At 44.4% G+C, this 20982-nt stretch overlaps 1 protein-coding gene and 1 long non-coding RNA gene across 2 annotated transcripts in view; one reads left to right on the top strand and one right to left on the bottom strand.

Moving 5' to 3' along the window:
* Positions 1–9634, top strand: part of LOC308112374 — a 14533-nt gene extending 4899 nt beyond the window's left edge. Inside the window, exons 2-3 of the long non-coding RNA XR_013935482.1 lie at positions 2631–2951; positions 8401–9634. This is a non-coding gene — a long non-coding RNA (uncharacterized lncRNA). The remainder of the gene's footprint in view (positions 1–2630; positions 2952–8400) is intronic.
* Positions 1–20982, bottom strand: part of nr6a1a (nuclear receptor subfamily 6, group A, member 1a) — a 140448-nt gene that overhangs the window by 81126 nt on the left and 38340 nt on the right. The gene's annotated exons all lie outside the window — the stretch shown is intronic.

Raw genomic sequence — 20982 nt, forward strand, 5'->3', positions numbered from 1 at the left:
TTGAACTCAACCTCATTACATTCAAATGGCGCGGCTGTGGCCCGGTTGGTCGCCTCTCAGCAGGAAGGTTGCAGGTTCGATTCCCTTTCCCTACCTCCCAACGGATGGATCGGGCGCCTTGCATGTATCTATGTGTGAATGTAAATGGGTGAATGGGATGGCTATTGTGTCACAACAAAGTAATTTTCCAGTTTTCTCCAGTGTGCAGAACGCGTTAGCCGCCCGGAGTACGAGAAACAGCGAGAGTGAGTCACGGAGGCTTGCTTCCTGTCTTCACGTAGAGCTTAAACGATGCCGAGGAGGACTTTCAGCTGCTCGCTGTAAAGTGCAGAACACTTTTAATATTGAATGCGGTGCCGAATTTGATTGCTGACATTTCAACAAGCACTCGGGAGCAGAAATACATGCGCGCAGCCGGTCGCGCCGTCAGCGGCGCGCACGCCGGCGCACATAAAGAGTGAAAGAGGCCTCGGTGGCGGCTCTGCAGCTGGCTGACAGAGACAGGTCTGTTTGCAGGCTGCCTGAAAGATAATTGGCAGCTATGGAGTGAAAAGCGGGCTCAGCAACAGATAAGGGCCGTGTGGAAAGCTCCGTAATCAGCGCGGATTAGCAAATGATAAATCATGGGTTCACACAAGTATGCTGTCACTGCTGGAAGAGAGAGAGAGAGAGAGAGAGCGAGAGAGAGGGAGGGGGAGAGAGAGGTAGGAAGGATGGAGCGGATGAGGGAGGATACAGAAAGAGTGGGATCGAGAGGGAGAGAAGAGCGTGAATAGCAAGGGAAGATGTGGATGTTTTTGCTGTAATTCAAAAGGAAAACACAATAATACCATCGAGCAGGTCAGCAGGAGAGGCAGACTGAGGAGGGAAGGAGGGGGGGATGAAAAGAGAGAAGAAATTAAAAGCTCTGCCAACACTCGGGCTAATACAATCTTCTGCCTGTCAGATTACCTTCTTTAATCCAGAAAGGTTTAACGCCTCTTAGAAATCTGAAAGGAGACATGAATTCAGCAGAGATTTTCCTCCGCTCGAGAGGAGGGGTGGTGGTGGTGGTGGAGGTGGGGGTAAATCTCTGAGCAACTCTCCAAAGCGCCGGCCTCGACAACTCCTCTGCCGCACTGTCGTCGAAAAAATTCAAACCTCCGCAGCTTTCCGCTCAAACAAACATGGTCGACCGCAACGACGACAGTCGAGCGTTTTGCCTCTAAAAATACCGGCCGAGGGATTGGTGCGCCTCAAACCCCCGAAGCCGAGCGAGAGAGCGAGCGAGCGCTCACTCGCTCGACGGTCTTTCATAAATACAGTAGGACAAAAAGATGAGCTTAACTTTGGCTTAGGCGGCGCTGATCAGGTCAACAGAGCACAAAGCACGGCGCAGCGCATTAAGGACACGGTGTCCCTGCTGGTTGCGACGCAGCGACACGCTCCCCCGCTGGGACGGGGCACAATGCTTTGTAATGTTTGTCACGCGAAAAAAAAAAAAAAAAAAAAAAAAAAAAAGAGGGTAATGTAGCTTTATGGGGCTAAAATGGCGCCGCCGACAAAACACGGAGAGAAGACAACGGCGGTGTTTAGTCTTGAAGGGGTAGCAACGTGCTAACGTCGACCCGAGCTAAAAGAAAATAAATAAAAATGGAGGACGAAGCATTGCGGGAATATGTTTGTTAAATTAAAAATGATTCACATTTTGCACGCTATGCGTCACGTGTGTTCCGTGCGATGGGAGTACGGGTCGCCATTTATTTATTTTTTTTTGTGCGTGTGTTTTTCTGCCGTTTCCTTGCTAAAGCACCTCGGCAGCACGATTGGGATCGTCGGCCCGTCTTGCCTGGAGGTGGCACAGGCAGCATCTGGGCGGGATAAAAGGTCGATCGGTATCCAGGTCATTCCCATGCTGGCTCACCCTGCTGGCTCCCGCTGATAACGCAAATATGAAATCAGAGCTGCCGCCTGCGATTTCCACCCCTCCGCTTATTCTCCGTGCCATTTCTAAATCTCTCGGTGTGCTTTGTGGGTGGGGCGGGGCGGAGCGGGTTGCAGGAGACGGAGGGTGTTTTAAGATGATGGCGAATGACGGCCCCGGTTCCCTCGACCCCCCCTGCTGTTTCGCTGCTGCAGTCCCGGGTGCAGCGAGTTCGAGTGCAGGGTGAACGAGGGAACTGCTGATCCCCACCTCCCCCCCACCCGCACCCCCCGCCCCCCCCCCCCCCCCCCCCCCCCCGTGCTCGCCAGCAATCCCGCCACTGCACTGCGTCGACTCGCCAGATTAAATGCGTGGATTATGTGCCATAAGTGAGCGTTGTGTAACCTTTTTTGTTTGGCTTCCCTTCACTTGTTAGTGGGAAATCTCACAGCTTTGATGACTCAATTAAGGCCCTAAACAGAGAAACAAGATGGTGACAGACTTCCCCGAATAACCACAAATATGCTAGCTGCAGATTGTGGGCGTGAGAATCTACAATGCCCGCGCTCCAAAAAAAAAAAAAAAAAAAAAAAAGTGGGGGGGGCGTGAGTCTGACCTGAGGATAAAGTCTGTTGAAGATAAAAAAGTGGCAGCAGGCACCAGAGAAATGTCACGGTTAAATCCAGAAGACAACCACAAAGGGCTCTCTCATCCCGCTTTGTTCCAGATCCTCCAAACTGCAGCGAAACGCAGCCCGGGATACATATTCATCAGCCTCGGCGCTCATGACCGAAATGAGCCGACAGAGCTTTGGAGGAGAGCGAGGAGTGTGACATACAGTGCACTCCTCTCGGGCGAGCCGCGGGAGTGGATAAGTCAGCCGGAGCCAGACTGACGTGTTGTGATCAAGTGCCTCGGCGGCGGCAGCAGGTTCAAAGGTGCACGGCGGCGAGGGGAAGGAGGCGCAGGAACGGAGCCGGCAGACAGGCACGTCAATCAGCCGCGGAGAGAGAGAGAAGGCGAGGATGCGAGCAGATGTGAGAGAAAGGTAAGTCACGAAGCAGGCAGAGAAGGAGGGCAACACAGGGTTAATGCCGGGGGGGAAGGAGCTGGCAGCGGAGATAGGCGCTGGCTCGACCGCCGTCGAGGGTGCAAAGCGAAACCCCTGGAGCCTTGGCACCGTGAGCCGTGGCACGTGGAGGCAGGGTGTTTCTGGAAAAAGGCTTGGCGCTCCGCCTGGAGGAGTCTCCCCACGCTGGAGCGGCGCCGGCCTGGACGCCGCAGGTTTAAGCCAGTGCGGCTTTTCAATGGTTAGGAATCGCGTTACCAGAGATCAAGAGCAAAACACGAGGAGGAGGCTCGCCAAAGAAAAACTCAACCAAAGTGCGCCGCGAAACCTTTTCATCGGGGGTGATCACAACCGAGCGTGGCCTCATTCTACAACCATTTAGCTTCATCAGTAATGATGTCAAGGCTGAGTCTAAAAATACCAAAAAACCTCTTACTCATCACTTCCTGACTCCCTGATCTCGAGTTAAGGCTTGAAAACATGACCATATACCTAATGCTCTGCAGGCTTTCCTCTTAATCTAAGAGCAGGATACATGTACGCACCAGTGAAACTAAACTTCTCATCACCAAGAAGCCCTATACTAATAAAAATTCATACGCACAGAGCAGGGTCAAAACACTCGCCTCACATCAGCTGAAGCAATATTGCCTCTATATTTAAGCAATTACACGTCTGCAAACGCGACCACTGGCTCATGAACATTAATGGTGTCTTCTATTCAGACGGCATGGGTGACAGAATACGGTATTATAAAACATATAAACTTCATGTTTTAGTAAAAATGTATCATGTTGTAATGGAATGTCGACGAAACGGAAAGTGTTATTGTCACGTTAACAGCTGGTCCAAAACAAACCCGCCAATATAATTCAATACAGAGGAATCCGTCAATAACAGAAATAATTTCGCTTTAAATGTTATGTCGCAAATACAAAACGCAACCAAAACTTTGTGTGTAGCTAACGATATGGCTAACAACTGCAGGCTAACGGCACTTCGCTGATACGTGTTTGAGTTGAGAGTAAATGTCACAAGTTTAACTCCTAATCCTTACTATAGTACTAAACTTTCCAATGAAAGTTTCGAACTGTTAACATTTTGTTGGTCAAACACAGAAACTCTAAATTCATCCAAAAGTTAACGATTAGCAGAATCAGAATAATCTTTAATCCCAGGGGGAAATTCTTTAAAGCAGCTAACAGTTTAAGGACATTGCGTGGTGCAAGTTTAAATGTCGTCAATTTCACTTTTTTGGATGTTAATTGACTTGCTGCCGGCTCACTCATGTCAACAAATGTCCTTTATAGCAGATGGATCTGCAAACCGTCACTGGCAAATACAGAAAATCCCAAATTCAACCAAAACTTAGCGTGTTGCTAATGGTGACAGTGTGACGCTAACTGTGTGTCGCTAATGGTTCGAGGCTAACGGTGCGAGTGAGGTTACAGTTAATGTCGTGAGTGTCAATCTTAGTGCTCTCAATTAGACTTTAAAATACATAAACGTGGTGAAATCTTAATAAAATCCACCCTTCCTTGCGGCAGTTGAAGAAGAGGAGACGCGTAAACCAAATCTTTCTGCGTTTATCCAATCCTCACCCCACGTTCTGACGTCCACGCTCATCCCGGCGCTGTTACATCACTGCCCGGTCCGCTTAGTCCCACTGTATGACAACACGCGCACGGCTAAACGCAACCCCGCCGCACCGCCAAATCTCATCATGAACTTCTTAATTCCGGCAGATATTAAAACGTCCAATCCGACTTAAAGCCTATTTTGCGACTGACACAGCAATTAAGGCATATTTGTTGAATTTGATTGAGTTTGCCCACGAAGAGGATCACTCACAGCCGCAGCGAGTTTAGCGATTTTAGCGATTTTAATCTCCCCGTGCTCTTCCATTAGGGTGATGTCTCGCAGCGCCAGCGGATTGTATTGTAATAATAACAATAATTGTCGAGATGATGTGATGTGTGCAGGGGGGTGGGGGTGGAGAGAGAGTGTGTGAAGGAGTGTGTGAGAGCATATGCTGGCAGCTTCCCAGCCCGAGTATTTTTGAAGCAGGCATGCGAGCTACGCTAGGAGTGTCGGGTTGGCCGTCGGTACGGCTACGTTGTGAACGCGGCGTCGCTACTGTTTCAGGACAACCGTAACAACGTGGGAACTGACACGACAGATTTCCTAATTAAGAAATGAAGTAAAGAGATGTGGGGGTGGGGGGTGGCACAACTTAATTGTGAATGATTGAGCTGTAGCAGGAAACTCTGCAGAGGAATTCTGGGAAATCTATAAACCCGATTCAGCCTTTTTAAGATTTTACACAAAGCCTCACCCGACATAACATACAAGCATGTGTGGGAGTGAAAAAGTACAAACACTCATTAAATTTTTTTTATTATTTTTTTTTACTTTTATTCATATAACAATATAACCCACACAACTTACTTTCAGAGTACGTGGACGCTTGTGATTTACAGAGAATGTGATTTAAATGTGGATGTTTTACATTTAAAGTGGATACTGCAATATTGAACTGGACTTTTTAGTACTCTGTATTCCATTCTAATAGAATGATGAAGTAGTTTTTGAAAGAAAGTACTTTCTAATAGTAATATGTCATGCAAATTCAAGTAATGTGATATAATTTTGAATGTGAACTATTGTCTTTCTTCCTCTGCTACTAATGGTACAATCAAATAACTTAAAACAGTTTTTACTTTCAATTAAATACAACTTAAGTTATTTAAGAAAAATTACAGGAGAGTTTAATTTCACTACACTATTAACAATGCAACAATACAGTAACTATGACTAACTAGTACTTTTTCAAACAGTACTTTTACTTGTAATGCAATAGTAGTGGCGGAGGGGTCTAAATTCATAGTATTATACTTGTAATTCAGGCAATTCAAGCAATTCAAAGTATTTTAAAATTGTACTTATACTGTGTAATCTCGCATGTTCATTGGCTACTAAATACTTTGGTCCAATTTAAACTGTCAGTACTGTTTTCGCGTTACTTTAACTTGTAATTCAGGAAATTGCAGTCATGTAGCAGTCATGTTAGACGAGTTTAAATCCACAAGTCTTCAAATGTTTTGGAAAAGTTACTTTGAGTACTTTCAGTCATGGACTACACTACAGTTGACATATTCAGCATTATTTACATCTCTGCTGTTGATGACCCAAATAAATCCAATAAAAAAAAGTTGGTTTTTTTTGTTTTATTTTTCAGCACTCTTGATGATTTTTAACTTTACTTGTAATCCAGTACAATTCAAGCTCCGTAACAGTATCTTTAAAGAAGTTTATACTTCTCCACCTCTACTGTAAGTAACTGTGCTGTTTTAAGCCTTGTGGCAGCAGTTTTATTAGCGTTCAGCGGCGTTTCTGTGTACAACACTGAGTTCTTGTTCCTGGTGCACTAAGTGAACTCCCTGAAGGCTCCGGTCTGAGAATAGATTCCCACACGGACCACGTCTTCATATTTTAGTCGCCGCTCACGTCCTTGAACCTTTTTTTTTTTTTTTTTTTTTTTACGAGGCCTAATCCCACCGAAGAGAACGAACCGCAGCACCATGGCTACGCTGATAACTCTGCACACAAGGGGTCTACTTTATCTGGCTCCTGACCTCTGCTTCACCCGTTTAAGACACGGAGCAGGTTAAACGGCGGCGGCGGATCCACTCAGAGCTGGCTGACCCCGGTGCGAGGCGATGCGGAGCGCACCCCCAGCCCTGCGCGCCCCCCCCCCCGCCCACATGCCCACCCGGCTGGACGGCCGGCCGGCTGCAGAGCGACACGACGGAGAGAGTACACAGTGTGCTTCTCATTGTCCGGCCCCTGGAATGTGCTGACGACGCAGGGTTCACGCCGGTTCAGTCGCACTGTTGCACTCCTCATTCCTCCGGCCCCCGTCGGGCTCTCATGCTCACTCCGCTATTTTTAACACGCCTCAACTTCTGCGAGTTTGTCAGTTAAAATCAGTTTTTGTTGGGTTTTTTTCCGTGTGTGTGTGTGTGTGTTTCTGGGCGTTATCAGGAGGAATGACGCGGCAGTGCAGCCACGCCTGGAGCTGATGAATAAGTCAGTGTGCGTGCAGCCGGTCAGCCTATATTTCCCATAAGTTCTCCTGAGAGCAACGGTGGAGAGGAGTGGAAGGCAGGGGGGCAAAAGAAAGAAGAAGATGGTGGCGGTGGTGGTGAGGAGAGAGCGAGAGGTATTTGAGAATGAAAAAAAGCCTCTGTTTGTTTCGGGCGCCATGCCAAACAGTGCAAGTGCCAAGGAGGGGAAGCCATTGAAGCCCGAGCCAGAGGGGCAGAAATAACTATTACTTCCCACCTTGTCTGAGTGAAAAACACCCAGGGAAGTCAGGAAACTGTGGGGGGGGGATTTATTCTTCACAAAGAAAAGGTTGGGTACAGAGGACCTCGACTTCCAATCCAAAGGGCCGTTGGGTCGATCGGACTTTTTGTCCAAGTGTTCCTGGGCAAAAACACTGAACTCCACGGAAACTTATTAGTGGCCGATTACCTAAAACGCGATTTAAATGAAGTCGATTTACCGTTTCTAGATTCGTTTGGTGAAAGAAAACTGGAAAGACGGAACGATGTCCGAGACAAACACTTCAGTCCACGTGTCTGTCCGTTCAAGGTGGAATTTATGGAGGCAATTCACGAAACTCGGCCGCGTTTCGGTGAGACAGTGTGGCAATAATGATGTCTCCTCCGTGGTCAGTGAACCGTGTCAAAGTGGGAGAGAGTGAATTGTGCCTCTCGCTTCCCAAAGTGATCATTCATTATGCAGAAAGCAGGAGAGAGTGTGGCTCCTTCACCGAGAGCTCGCCGTGTGCAGGGAACACGTCCAACCCTGCGGATCCAACTCGCCCCTCTTTCCATCCGACTGATCTAACAGAACACAAATCCTGCACAACGGCGGCAAATCTCCCTACAATGAGTTGCATCATACCCTCGCTGCCTCCCCGGCAAGGTTTTTGGGAGAATCTGCACAAAACGCCGTCGATCCGTGGCGGTAATAAAAAAAAAAAAAAAAAAAAAAAAAAAAAGGAGGATGCAGAACAAACACAATGTTCCAAACCTCCTCTTCAACCAGGAGAGACAGAAAGAGAGAGACAGACACACAGACAGAGAGAACATTAATAAAACATGACTGCATGATTTTTCCAACCTCAAAGAGGCGAGCGCAGGAAGGCACGCTCCCCGAGCAGCAGCTGAGGTTCAGCGCAGGGTAAAGGGAACAGTAATCTCTAACTAGCTCGCCGCCGCAGTGCACTAGTTTAAGCTGTGGGGCACAGCAGCGTCCTCTGATCACACTTGTACCAATTCGCCTCCTTCCGTGAGCCTGACTGACGTCGTCTCCTCTCCTCCTATTCATGTCTTCCTTTTTGTTCTTCTTCTTGCTGCAGGCTGACGGAGAGCGAGGGAGGAGGTGGAGTGGGGGTGCAGGAGGACGGCTCGGCTCAGGCAGATGAGAGGTTCGTTGGGAGGTGTTTTTTTTTTATTTTTTTTGCAGAAGGTGGAGAGATGATGACAGCCGCGGTGGCGCTCGACCACGTCTGCCGGGGCTATTTTAAGGAAACTCGAACCTTCCCCATCACCGCCTCCGCCTCCGCCACCTCCACGTCGACGCGGGTGGGAACCGGCGTTTTGGAATAACACGTTACGGAGCGACACGGAGCTGCGACGCCGCCACGCAGTCGCACTCACCCAAAGTTCCACTGAGCTTGTGTTCAACATTGACAACGGTTAAAAGAGCCGCCGTCTCACGAGTTGACCTTCAGCGTCAACAGTTCCTATTTCAACAACCTCCACCCAGTCCTATATAAATGTTAACATTCCTTTACAGGCCAAGTGTAGAGCTACGGAGCCGCCGTCTCTCCATCCCAGCTGCTGGGAGCATTAGCATTATTTAACTTAACTATCAGAAGCAGCTCCTTAATCCAGCCTGGGAGCACATTAGCATTAGCACGCTTAAATAAAGGTTAGTTTTCCTTTCTAGGAGCTTTCTTGTATGTTGGATAATGTCAGCCGCTCCTTCTCATCTTAAATTCATACATTTCTTTCAAGAGCTAAAACCCAGATTATAGAGCATCTTCCTCTAACATCCAGATTATAGAGCGTCTTCCTCCCACTACCTTCAAGACTATAGAGCATCTTCCTTTTAAACATCCAGACTAGAGCTTCTTGCTTATAGATGAGTAACTTTTTTTGAAGTACTTTGTTACGAATTAACAGTTTTTAATTATTAACTACAAAGGATGGCAAAAATTTTCGTGATGTTGTGCAACACGCCACGCTCCACACAGAAACACACCGACACAGAGGAGCGCGATCCTCTCAGCAATGCAGCTCAGCTTGACTTTTCGGGAGACGATTAAGGTAACAAGGTTATTTTTTCCATCTGCTGACAGCTGAGCGGGCCACACGACACACCGGCTGGTCTGAGATCATTGCAGGCTCACAAAAAAAAAAAAATGATTATGATTTGATTGGAACTGCAGACATTTATAATGTATGTGGTCTGGATGGGAACCAGAAGAGCAGGGGACAGGGCGGCTCGGATTTTCCACTTGTTTGATTCAAACTGCAGCGACGAAGAGAAGTTGGACTTTAAAAATAATAAAAAATACTGTCTCTTGGTTATGTTGATCCTCTCTGACAAGCACAATGGTTTCCATCACTCCTGGCACCCGCGGGGAACATTCAACGCTGTCGGTGAGTTTGAGCTCAGACCTAAACCATCGACCGTTGACTGTACCCTGAGGGACGCCGCCGCAGCACGCACCGGCGCCCGGAGGCCACACACCGCGATGCACTCCGCAGAACCACGTCGCTCGATCGCGCACTCCCGATAGAAGCTGTGACAGCGGGCCGGGCGGGGACCCTCGCAGAAGGATCCGACACGTTCGGTCTTAAGGCTGCAATAAACATTCATTGCTGTCGGTGGGTTTACACCAGAATAACTCACTGATCAATGAATGCAGACTGCGGTTCAAACACCCCAGAAGCAAAGCATTTTAAAAAAACCTTGTCGAGGGAACTGAAACACAGCAGCTGATATGAAGATCTGGAGCCGTGAACATGAAGGTAAACTATTAAACTACATTGTCTTTCAGATATACATTATATGTGAGGCTCGTTCGTGTTTCAATCGTATTATTTTCAGTGGGTTTCCGTAGTTGCTGTTGCACTTTTGCTTAAATCTGGTTAAAGCTTGAACTTGTTGAATGACAGTGCCTCATTTACTTATTTATTATTACTTACTGATTATGTGCATTTTAGCTCTGAGGACAATCACAGCAATAAAGTTGCACTTTTGACAATATATCTGATGGCTGCAGTCATTTTTAAGTGCATTATGAAAAAAACAAATCGAGTCAAAACTCGAATTTCTCTTTAAAAAAAAAAAAATCTGACCTTTTTGGCCCTATTCAAGGAGGATTGGGTGAAAATGATCAGTCGAATCAGCAAACAGAGAATCCATTCCCACGACGTTTTCACAAAAAAATAAGTGTTTCACAAAAGTTTCACGTTCACACAGCAACGTTTTGAAAATGGCAGAGATGCTGAAAATGATAGAAAATGAAGTCAGTCAGAAAAAACTCCCATCGTTAACGTTTACAGTGTATTGCTCTCTGTGCATGTGTGTGTGGTTTCATTACAAAAACAAACAACCACCACCAACTCATGGCCTGGCATGAAAGCTACATCATCTCCCGTCTTTCTGCCGTTTCCGTGTCAACGGACATCGTTTTTCAAATTGTTAATACGGGCGAGACGGAGTCGGAGCATTTTCCAAAAATATAAATTTCCCAGACCGATTCACAGTGTATCTGGAAAAAGTTGTATTCTTTCCATTCCAACGGAGATTGAGCATTTTCGGAAACTTCCACCATGGGAAATCCTTTTTAAAAAGCTGTGTTTTCAGTGGATCTCAGAAGCGTTTTCTCATTAACGGGCCTCTAATGTTTCCAAATACTAAAACGGAGCAAGGAGAGACGTTATCTTGCAGTAAAAAAGTTTGTATCATCTCTCAGAGCAAAACAAAAGATTCAGCATCATTAAGTGACAATCCTTCCATCCAAACAGTCCCACACTTACTCATTCAAAAGCATGTTTCAGGACTGTGGGAGGAAACCAAACTATCTTGAGAAAACAACCACCCCCACACACACACACACACACACAGGAAACACATACAAACTCCATGCATTTCCGAGCCAAGAGATATTCTCACTATGAGTCAACAATGCAAACCACAGGAGTGCAGCCATCTGAGCGACAATGATTGGGAGGGGGGGGGGGGGGGAAAGGGAGTTTACGTAGTTTTAATTATTTACAAGCTGGAGAAACAGCAGGAAGTGAAGAGAAGCTCCACTATGACCTAGTTGCTGTCGAGCAGCTCGAGACCCTTCGGGGATGCTACCATCACATTAAAGGAGGATTGGTTAATGCATTCAATTACACAGAGAAAGCTGGGAAACACAAACGAATCAGGTCATCCAGACACCTCTGATCTCAATGGCTTCATCACTTCCTTCGTCGACAAATAAGAGCATGTGTACACTTGCATAACATTCGTGATATGTGTGAAAGTGCTTGACAAAAGCAACTTGACTGTTTTTTGTTTAGTTTTTTTCTTATAGTGGTTTGGCACTTTTGTATCACAATGAAAATAACCCAGTTTGGTTCTGATTTTTTCAGTGTAGAGTTTGCATGTTCACCCTGTACATTTGTCACTTTCCTGCAGTTACTTCCGCCCACAATCCAAAGACAGACATGTGAGGTTAGTGGGTGAATTCCCAGTAGGTGTGTTTGTGCACTGGCAACCATCATAGGTGCAAGCTGTTGGGATATACGTTTGGTTATTAGCAGTAAATTACAGTAATAGATTAGTGAAGTAACAAATCACTGAACGTAATTCATGAAGAATTTAGACTTTTAACTGTAATGAATTGTTATTTACTCATTACCAATTACAAGGGAGTAAAAGATGCATTACTTAAGATGAATAAATCATTAAAATGAAATTAAAATGTTTAATTGAAATAAATTGATCATTTATCAATTGATAATAGCGGGGCACCACCTGGAATCAGGTTAAAATAATTTACTTTAGTTTGTTTCCCAAGTATGAGCTTATAGTTTGAGAAAAAATATTAACAGAGAAGGCGTGAGATCCAAGCATGGACTGTTAACAGTCAGCAAATGTTACAATAAATACACATTTAACGTGTTTAGCAAACAGGCGTTTATTAACAAAATGTATATATTATAAATTATCATTCACTAACCAACGCATCTAATGACCAAAGGTAAATCCCAACAATGCTGAATTTTTGTAGGTTTCTAATGAAATTTAAATCTATGTGCGTGCAGATTTAGAGCATCTTCCTTCCACGACTGGAGACATACATTTGAAGTCAATGGACATCTTTAACTTTGTGTAGCTGTGATGGACTGGTGATATTTCTAGTAAGCTTCCTGCATTGTGAGCTGGAAAATGGATATATATATAATACGGATTAAAGGATGGATGCATATCCTCATTGAGGGCAACATCAAAACAATGACTCCCTGTCCACCGTTTTAAGGGGGACGTTGAATTTTTAAAAGTTCCAAATAAAACTCAAAGCTTCGTACAAGTCTGTGCAGTAAGAAATTTCTTTTCCAAATTGGGTGAATGAGCCCTTTAAAGCTTATTGGAGCACGACATCGCCACATCAAAATAAATGCTTCTGGCTTTTTCAGACACTTTTTCTTTTTTTCTTTTTTTTTATGACATTTTGTACGCTCTAAATAGCTGGGCTTTGGTTCAACTTTCAGATGGCAGAGTGAAGCACAGGAACATCTGAGCCCGTGAGAATATCTCACACACTCAGCATTATTGTGCTTTCCCGACCGCTCCCTAAAACATACAGTATTGTACATATTGTAAACATATAGTTATGTGTTGTTCCAGCTCCTGCACAATGAGCAGTTTGGCCTCATTACAGTGTGCGAGTGGTAATCAGGCGCGGTGAATATCGCGCGTGTGTGAATTTTTAATAACAGTTGTGCTTCTTGGCCGTGCAGCTGTCGGCGTAGATTGACTGGAAAACCCTTTCATGAAAACCAGGAAAAACAGAAGATAATCTGTGGTGAGGAACGCAGCCGCGACGCTCACCGTGACAAGTTTTCTAATCAGGACCGTTTCAGGCCTCGGCAGGATCGTTTTGACAGAATGAAATGTGGAAAAAGACACGGATGATGTGTGTTGTAATACAGTTTTTATTAGGGAAGCACGAACACTGATGAGTAATGAAAGAACCCTGATACAACCCGGCGGGTACTACGTGACGTCATACTTTAAGTTTTTAGTGTTTTTTGATACTTCAGACAAAAATAATGGGCATTAAAGTGTGTTAATGCCCACGCACTGTACAGGTCCACTAACCCTTCTTATAGGCATACAAATACAATACATATCATTGCTTTACATAAAATTACTCAGATTCCTTTCAGACCTGAACCACGCACCATCTTATTATTTTGGTATTTCGTGCACAGTCGTCACATTCCTGCAAGGCAACTGGAAGGTTTCCAGATTCCCACAACTCTTATCGGAATCTCTTTCATACGACTTCAGTTTAAACTCATTTTCAGTCATCTGTGATAGACGGAGGTCACATCCAGAGATATGATCATGATGATTATTTCAGATTTTTTCAAATGATTGTACGAATAAAGTGACAAATAAAGTGACTGTCAAAACAAGTGGATGAAGCAGCTTTTCTTGAGTCCTCCAGTTATGTGTAATTTCAGTGTAACGTGGGTACTTTCAAGCCTGAATCAGTCTTATGATGAACAGTATTGGTGTCGTGGTTAGCACTCAATTCACAGTGAAATCATCCCTGATTCAAGTCCAAGCTCAGCAGCCTTTCTGTAAGGAGTCTGCATGTTCTCTCTAGGAATGCTTTAGTTTTCTCCAGGTACTCTCATTTCCTCACACAGTCTAAAAACACAGATTTGAAGTTAATAGGGGATGCAAAATGTCCCGTAGGTTTGTCCCGTGGTGGCATAGATAGTTAGCTATGTCGGTGTAGCTAGCTCAATAGCTACCTGGATGTTGCTCGCTATGTAGCTAGGTAGGTAGCTCTGTGTTGGTAGGTAGGTAGGTGGGTAGGTAGGTAGCTATGTGTAGGTAGGTAGGTAGGTGGATAGGTAGGTAAGTAGCTATGTGTTGGTTGGTAGGTAGGTGGTTAAGTAGCTATGTGTTGGTTGGTAGGTAGGTGGGTAAGTAGCTATGTGTTGGTAGGTAGGTAGGTGGGTAAGTAGCTATGTGTTGGTAGGTAGGTAGGTGGGTAGCTATGTGTTGGTAGGTAGGTAGCTATGTGTTGGTTGGTAGGTAGGTGGGTAAGTAGCTATGTGTTGGTAGGTAGGTAGGTGGGTAGCTATGTGTTGGTAGGTAGGTGGGTAAGTAGCTATGTGTTGGTAGGTAGGTAGGTGGGTAGCTATGTGTTGGTTGGTAGGTAGGTGGTTAAGTAGCTATGTGTTGGTTGGTTGGTAGGTGGGTAAGTAGCTATGTGTTGGTAGGTAGGTAGGTGGGTAAGTAGCTATGTGTTGGTAGGTAGGTAGGTGGGTAGCTATGTGTTGGTAGGTAGGTAGCTATGTGTTGGTTGGTAGGTAGGTGGGTAAGTAGCTATGTGTTGGTAGGTAGGTAGGTGGGTAGCTATGTGTTGGTAGGTAGGTGGGTAAGTAGCTATGTGTTGGTAGGTAGGTAGGTGGGTAGCTATGTGTTGGTTGGTAGGTAGGTGGGTAAGTAGCTATGTGTTGGTTGGTTGGTAGGTGGGTAGGTAGGTAGCTATGTGTAGGTAGGTAGGTAGGTAGGTGGGTAGCTATGTGTTTGTAGGTAGGTAGCTATGTGTTGGTTGGTAGGTAGGTAGGTGGGTAGCTATGTGTTGGTTGGTAGGTAGGTAGGTGGGTAGCTATGTGTTGGTTGGTAGGTAGGTGGGTAAGTAGCCATGTGTTGGTAGGTAGGTAGGTGGGTAGCTATGTGTTGGTTGGTAGGTAGGTGGGTAGCTATGTGTTGGTTGGTAGGTAGGTATGTAGGTAGGTAGGGATCAGTAAAAAATAAGAAAAATAGGTAGCTAAGTTGGTAGAGATGGTAGGAAGGAAGGCGGTAGGCAGCAGGTAGTTTAGAGTCTACACACATACAGAAAGTTTAAGTGTTTGATCTGGAAAGAATCAGCAGATACTCAATTGTGAAAAATCTAATTGGATTGTGGGCGATAAATTCATATTTCTGTGTATTTGCAGAGTCGGGTTTTCTAGTTCTTCCGTGGCGTCTGAATGGAGGCCTTGTCTGAACGCCGAGGGACTGGAGCTCCAGCGCTGCAGACTCTGGTTTTATTTTTACTCCACCCTCTGTTGACTGAAGCCTCGGTGTGGGCGTCTCCGCGAGGCAGTCGCAGCTGACGAGGCAGGTCGGGGTTTGCCTAAACCGGGCTTCCCACTGTGACCCAGATGTTAAATTCCACAACTTGGTCAACTTTTTGTTCAGACTTTCCATCACTTACTGCAAACCCTAAACACTATATTCTCGTCCTGTTTGCTTATGTGGCGCTCTCTCGCCATGTCACCGAGCCCGACGATCACCATCGGGAACAAAAAGCTTCTTTTTTTTGTTTTTTTATTCCGATGTCTAAACATGCGACTGTTTTTGTCTTTGTCTGTGCGATACTCGCAGGGCTGGAGGGAACCCCAGTCAAGGACGGTTTTTAAAAGCAGACAAGGCCGCTGTGGGGGTTGAACCGAGGACTTTAGTAATTACAGGACAGCCACCCAAATATACTGTAACTAAAATAAACCGTGGAGCCTAAAACGCACTAAACTCTGCATCAGTTGAAGCCAACCTACTCCAGTTTAAATACGTCTATACGTACTTGGCTTTTCTCTCTCTCACTCCCCTTTTTTTTTTTTTTTTCTTTCTTCTAAAGTGAAACAATCTGTGCCCGCGATTCTTGGAAAGTTAATCAGCCTCGTAACCCCGTTTCAGTGCGTAACTGGAGGAGATATAGGCATATGGGAATAATCTAGCTGTAATTGCCCAGTAAGGTTATGGTAACATGCTGGGAAATATCAAACACATTGAAGTTTTTCAGCCAGAGCAACCCCTACCCCGGGTTCCTTTTTTTTTTTTTTTTGTCCCTCATTTACTTACAGTGTCGAAGTGTTGAGGAGCCGCTTGCGTAACTTCTCGTCTGTTGTTTTAATAAGGTGAAAATTCACTCAGTTACCCTCATTCTTGAAAGAAAAGTGCACATTTTTGCAGTGCAGAGTCATTTAAACTTTTATAATTCAACCTTGGAGACCTTTTGAGCTTATTTCAAGGGACAATGTCTACCCGGGACTCTTTAAAACTCACAGAAACATAATAAAATCCATAGTAAAAGTGGATAAATATATTTCTTTATTTAAAGTTCAAATGTTTATCAACAATGTAAGGAATATGTTGAGTTTTATGGCTATTGTGATTTTAAATATTTGATCACACTGTTGATATGTTGGGAGTAAGACGCAGTTTTCTCATGTGAAACATCAGGTTTTATGTCACTTTATGTTAAATTCTGAAATAAATCAATATTTAGTAGCTGCTTATTTCATCATTTTCTCTATGCCTTCAATGGGAATCTGAAGAAAATCTAAAATGCAACATCCTGTTTGCACTAATTCTACACAAAACACAACATTTAGTTGGTATGTGAAGTTAATTTAGTCAGATCGTCAAAAGCATTAGCAGCCAACAGAGTTTTTCAATTTGAGATTTTAGAAATTCACAAAAATAAATCTAAACATACAGAGAACAATAAGCTGTAAGCGTTAACACAACCGAGAGGATCTGACATTCACATGGGCAGACGACGAACTGGGTGCTATTAGGGGGCGAATCTCAACTATAAAACTACGATACGAACTGGGAGTCAGGTCGCTGCGGAGGCAGCCATGTTTGTTACTCGCATAGAAGAACTGTATACCACGGCAGTGGTGCGCATGTGTAGTAATGCTGCTTCATAGCCTCTGGCCATCTCTGCGGCACAGAAAAGTTCCACCCTTGGGAGCTGGAATGAAAAAGTCCCGGTCGCGGTGGAGCTGAGCAAACGGTCACTTAAACACGATGAAAGTTTTCCGTTTCCACTTGAAATTGATCATTTAAAAAGATTCAAAAATGCTTTAAACATTTAAAAGGCGGTTTAGCTCACCGTTTTTTGATAAACTGTCAAGCTCAGGAACGAAAAGACCAAAGTTAAAGGACAGTTAAAATTTGGATTTTCAGGAATTGCAAGGAAAATGAAAGTCTCCTCTGAAATTGACGTCACTGATCCTGTAAATAGTTTTGAGAAAGAAGTTTTTGTTACTTCATTTGTAGAAGCTTCACTTGTATTATGTACAGGGTGAGGCAAAATAAGTTTAACTTCTGCCTAAACCATTCTGTCACAACTTATGAGTCAGGATGATGTTTTATTGACAAGTCGACAGATTTCATAATTTCTTTTAATGTTTTGTTGCATCGTGTAAACATGGTTACAGCTTCTTCATCAGAGCCGATACAACCAGATAGAAGCAGCATTTAATCAGGTTACTTGCGGTCCGTATAACCACCGTCAATGTCAACATGGCAGCCGCTTCTATTGGTGTGTGTGTGTGTGTGTGTGAGAATGTGTGTGTGAACGGGTGAATGTGACCAACACTGCAAAGCGCTTTGGGGAACGCTCAATCGGCGGGAAAAGCGCTGTACATGTGAAATCCATTCACCGTTTAGTTTGAAACGACGAGGGAGAAATGGGAAAGTTATGAAATATGAGCACGTGGCTGAAAAGGGGTTAAAAGCAGGAATATAAATGTTCTCCTTTTTAAAAATAAATCCTCTTATTTCATGTTTTCTGTATTCTTGTCACAGTGAAAACTCACTTTCAAGCACAAAACAGGAGCTCCTTTAAGTCTGCAGCTTCTCTAAAGCTCAAGGAAAAAAAAACCAGATACATTACTGACTTGAAATGAGGGATTAATGGAGAAATAAGTAAGTGAATGAGCAAATGAAACGTCAGCGGCAGGTTCTCTGCGGCTTTGGGTAAAGCGGCATATCTGCACAGGCCTGCCTGTACGTGGCGAGCGGATGCTGGGTTGTTTTTTTTTCTCCCCCCCCTACATATATTTAAAAAGGGCCACACAAAACTCTGCTTGTTTATCCCCGTGGAGTCGGGCTTTGTCATCGCACACTGTGAAGTTATAGGCAGTGACACCGGGAACAGAGTGACCCACTTCTCCACGACCTGGAAACACTCCGCAGGCTGACCCCCGAGTCCAACGCCAACGCGCGTCGCATCAAGTGAGAGGGGGAGAGGGGGAAGGAGAAAAGAAAAAGAAAAAAAGAAAATGACGGTGAATCAAATCTAGGCTAATCATGAATTATTAAAGGCTAAAATGATAAGAAAGCACAGAGGTCAGCGGCAGCACTCTGCGGCACTCACGCCATGTTCGGCGTGCACGAGGCTGCAGCCGGAGCAGCGGCACCCACGGGAGGGCGGCGGTAGAGTTAAAGGAAATGGCTTCAAGTGGCCTTCTTTCTTCCCTCGATCCTTCATCTGCTTATCTATACATCCACTTCATGACGTGTTGCCTGTGGGGGAACACTGAAATCCACTTTGGGAAAAAAAAAAAAAAAAAAGTGGCGGTGGTGGGGTGAGGGGAGTGGGGGGGGGGGGGGGGGGGGGGCATGAAGGAACAAAGGCGGGCGATGTGAGGCAGCGTCAAGTGTTGGACTGGGTCTGCGTCGCAGCAGAAAGCGGTGATCCGGCGTGACTTCTGGACGCGAGGCACAAAGTTAGCACAGTTATGTGAGGACAAAGGAAAAGGCATGTGTGCTGGGATCCAGCCAAGTAGTTCCATATGGGTGTAGAGTTCACTGGGTCCAGGTGGCACGTGGGAGCTGGGATCACATGGCAGAGTCCGGCATGCATCTACTGCCCCCTGGTGGTGGGAGCCGCGCAGTGCGGCAGCAGGACTGGGTGCATTTATGAGGACACTTTAAAGCGGGGGTGTCAAACAACATTTGAGTTCAGGGGTCACGTGCAGTCCAGCTTACTCCCGAGGGGGCCGGACCGGTAAAACAGTGAAAGTTTTGAAAAGCTATGTTTTTGCTAAATGTTTCACAACAACAACTGAAAATGACCATCATTTCAGAATGAAGCCAATTTTAATGGAACTTCTAATTCAAAATACAGTGAAATGTCCAAAATACTTCTCCTATAGCTGCTGCATTATGGGTGTTTTCACAAACTCTGACATGACAACCTGCCTTGTATGCAATTAACAATTAAATTTATTACATACATACATACATACGCTTTAACTTTCATTATTATTAACATTATGTGCTTAAATTAGTTTAACAAAAACAGCGCAAACATAACTAATTTTGAGTGGATTCAAAAGTATTTTTTGAAGTAATCAGAATCATTGTTGGAATACTGAACGAGAGTATAATTTATAGTACTCCGTCTTCTATTGAATATCTAATTAAATAGGATGACAAGCATTTTTTGAAAGAAAGCTCTTTTGAGTACTTTTCAAACAGTACTTTTCTTTGTTATTTTAAGTTTAGATTTTAAATAAGAGTTTAAATTCATAGCATTCTTTCGATCAGTCACTGATATTTTCAGCAGTATACTTTTTATAATACTTCCACTTCGTTTAAATTTAAGTTTACACACATACACACGCTTTAACTTTCATTGATATTATTAGCAACATGATTTATTTAATATTTCCGTGATTTGTGTTGTATTTGGTGCTATATAAATAAAGTTGAATTGAACTGATGTTCTGCCGGTTTGGACTTTTTGTTTGACACTCGTGATCGAATCCAACGAAGCCACAGAGGCTGCGTTTCATTCCAACAGAACAAAATCTTGGCCACTTTGTGAGCGTTTTCCAATAAATGACAGTAAAGTTTTGTCCTCAAACAAACGGAGAGGAGAGACGATGTCAACCAAACAACTCAGGGGGCAAAGTTGAGAAGCGAAAGTCTCATCCTCAGCTGGTAATGATTAACCATGGCGCAGAGGTAGCCACCAAAGAGCCCTGATAACCCCGCTGCAGCTATTGGTCATCCTTTGGAAGGGGGGGGGGGGGGGGGGGTCAAGGAGGATTTAGACCAAGGCAGCAGAGCCGGGTCAACTGAGAGGCCACAGAAATAAACATGCCTTGTTTCAGGACATAAAGACTTTAAAGTTTCATCACCGATGAAGCTCAAAAAGGCTAAAATGCCTCTTTAGACCCGGTCACACGCTTTCAAACTCTGGTCGCATTTTTTAAGTGTCTGTTTACGCAACGGTGCTTAGAGCAATTAATACGCAATTTAAAAACAAGAATAAAGGAAATGCTGCGACTGCACATGCGTTCCACTTTAGTAATTAGTTGTTCTGCACATGCTCAGTAGAGAGATAATAAGAACCAGTGAGTGTCGTGAGTCCCAGTCTGGATTCTCCTGGGACTTAATAGTTTTAAAGCAGAGAGTTGCAACATTTTCTAAACTTTTCCGAAACAAAAACATAAAAAAAAAATTTATTTAAAAAAAAGGCGTTTTTGCTTGAACATGCAGTTTTTTTTATCCATTTCTCCACAAATGGAGTGTTATTTACTTCATGCGTCCGTCTCATCTCTGTACCTTCAGAAGATGAAGAAAGGAGGCAGAGATTACAAATGTTCATCACTATAATCAGTCATCGGACTATTTTATTGTTCAGCTTGTTTGTTCGTTTGTGTTGTTTTCTCTTTTACTATCCCTGCGGACATCTACCTTCCCAATGTCAACACTGCTATGGAACAGTGTCATAAGGTGGTTGTGGTTTTGTACAATATCAATAAAACAACTGAAATTGAAGTGAGAAGAAAGCTTGTTTGGGTGTTTCTGCAGACTGGCATCGGTTGGAATTTTATTTTAGAAA

The sequence above is a fragment of the Lipophrys pholis genome, assembly GCF_963383615.2.
Source record: "Lipophrys pholis genome assembly, chromosome: 7".
NCBI lineage: Eukaryota > Metazoa > Chordata > Actinopteri > Blenniiformes > Blenniidae > Lipophrys > Lipophrys pholis.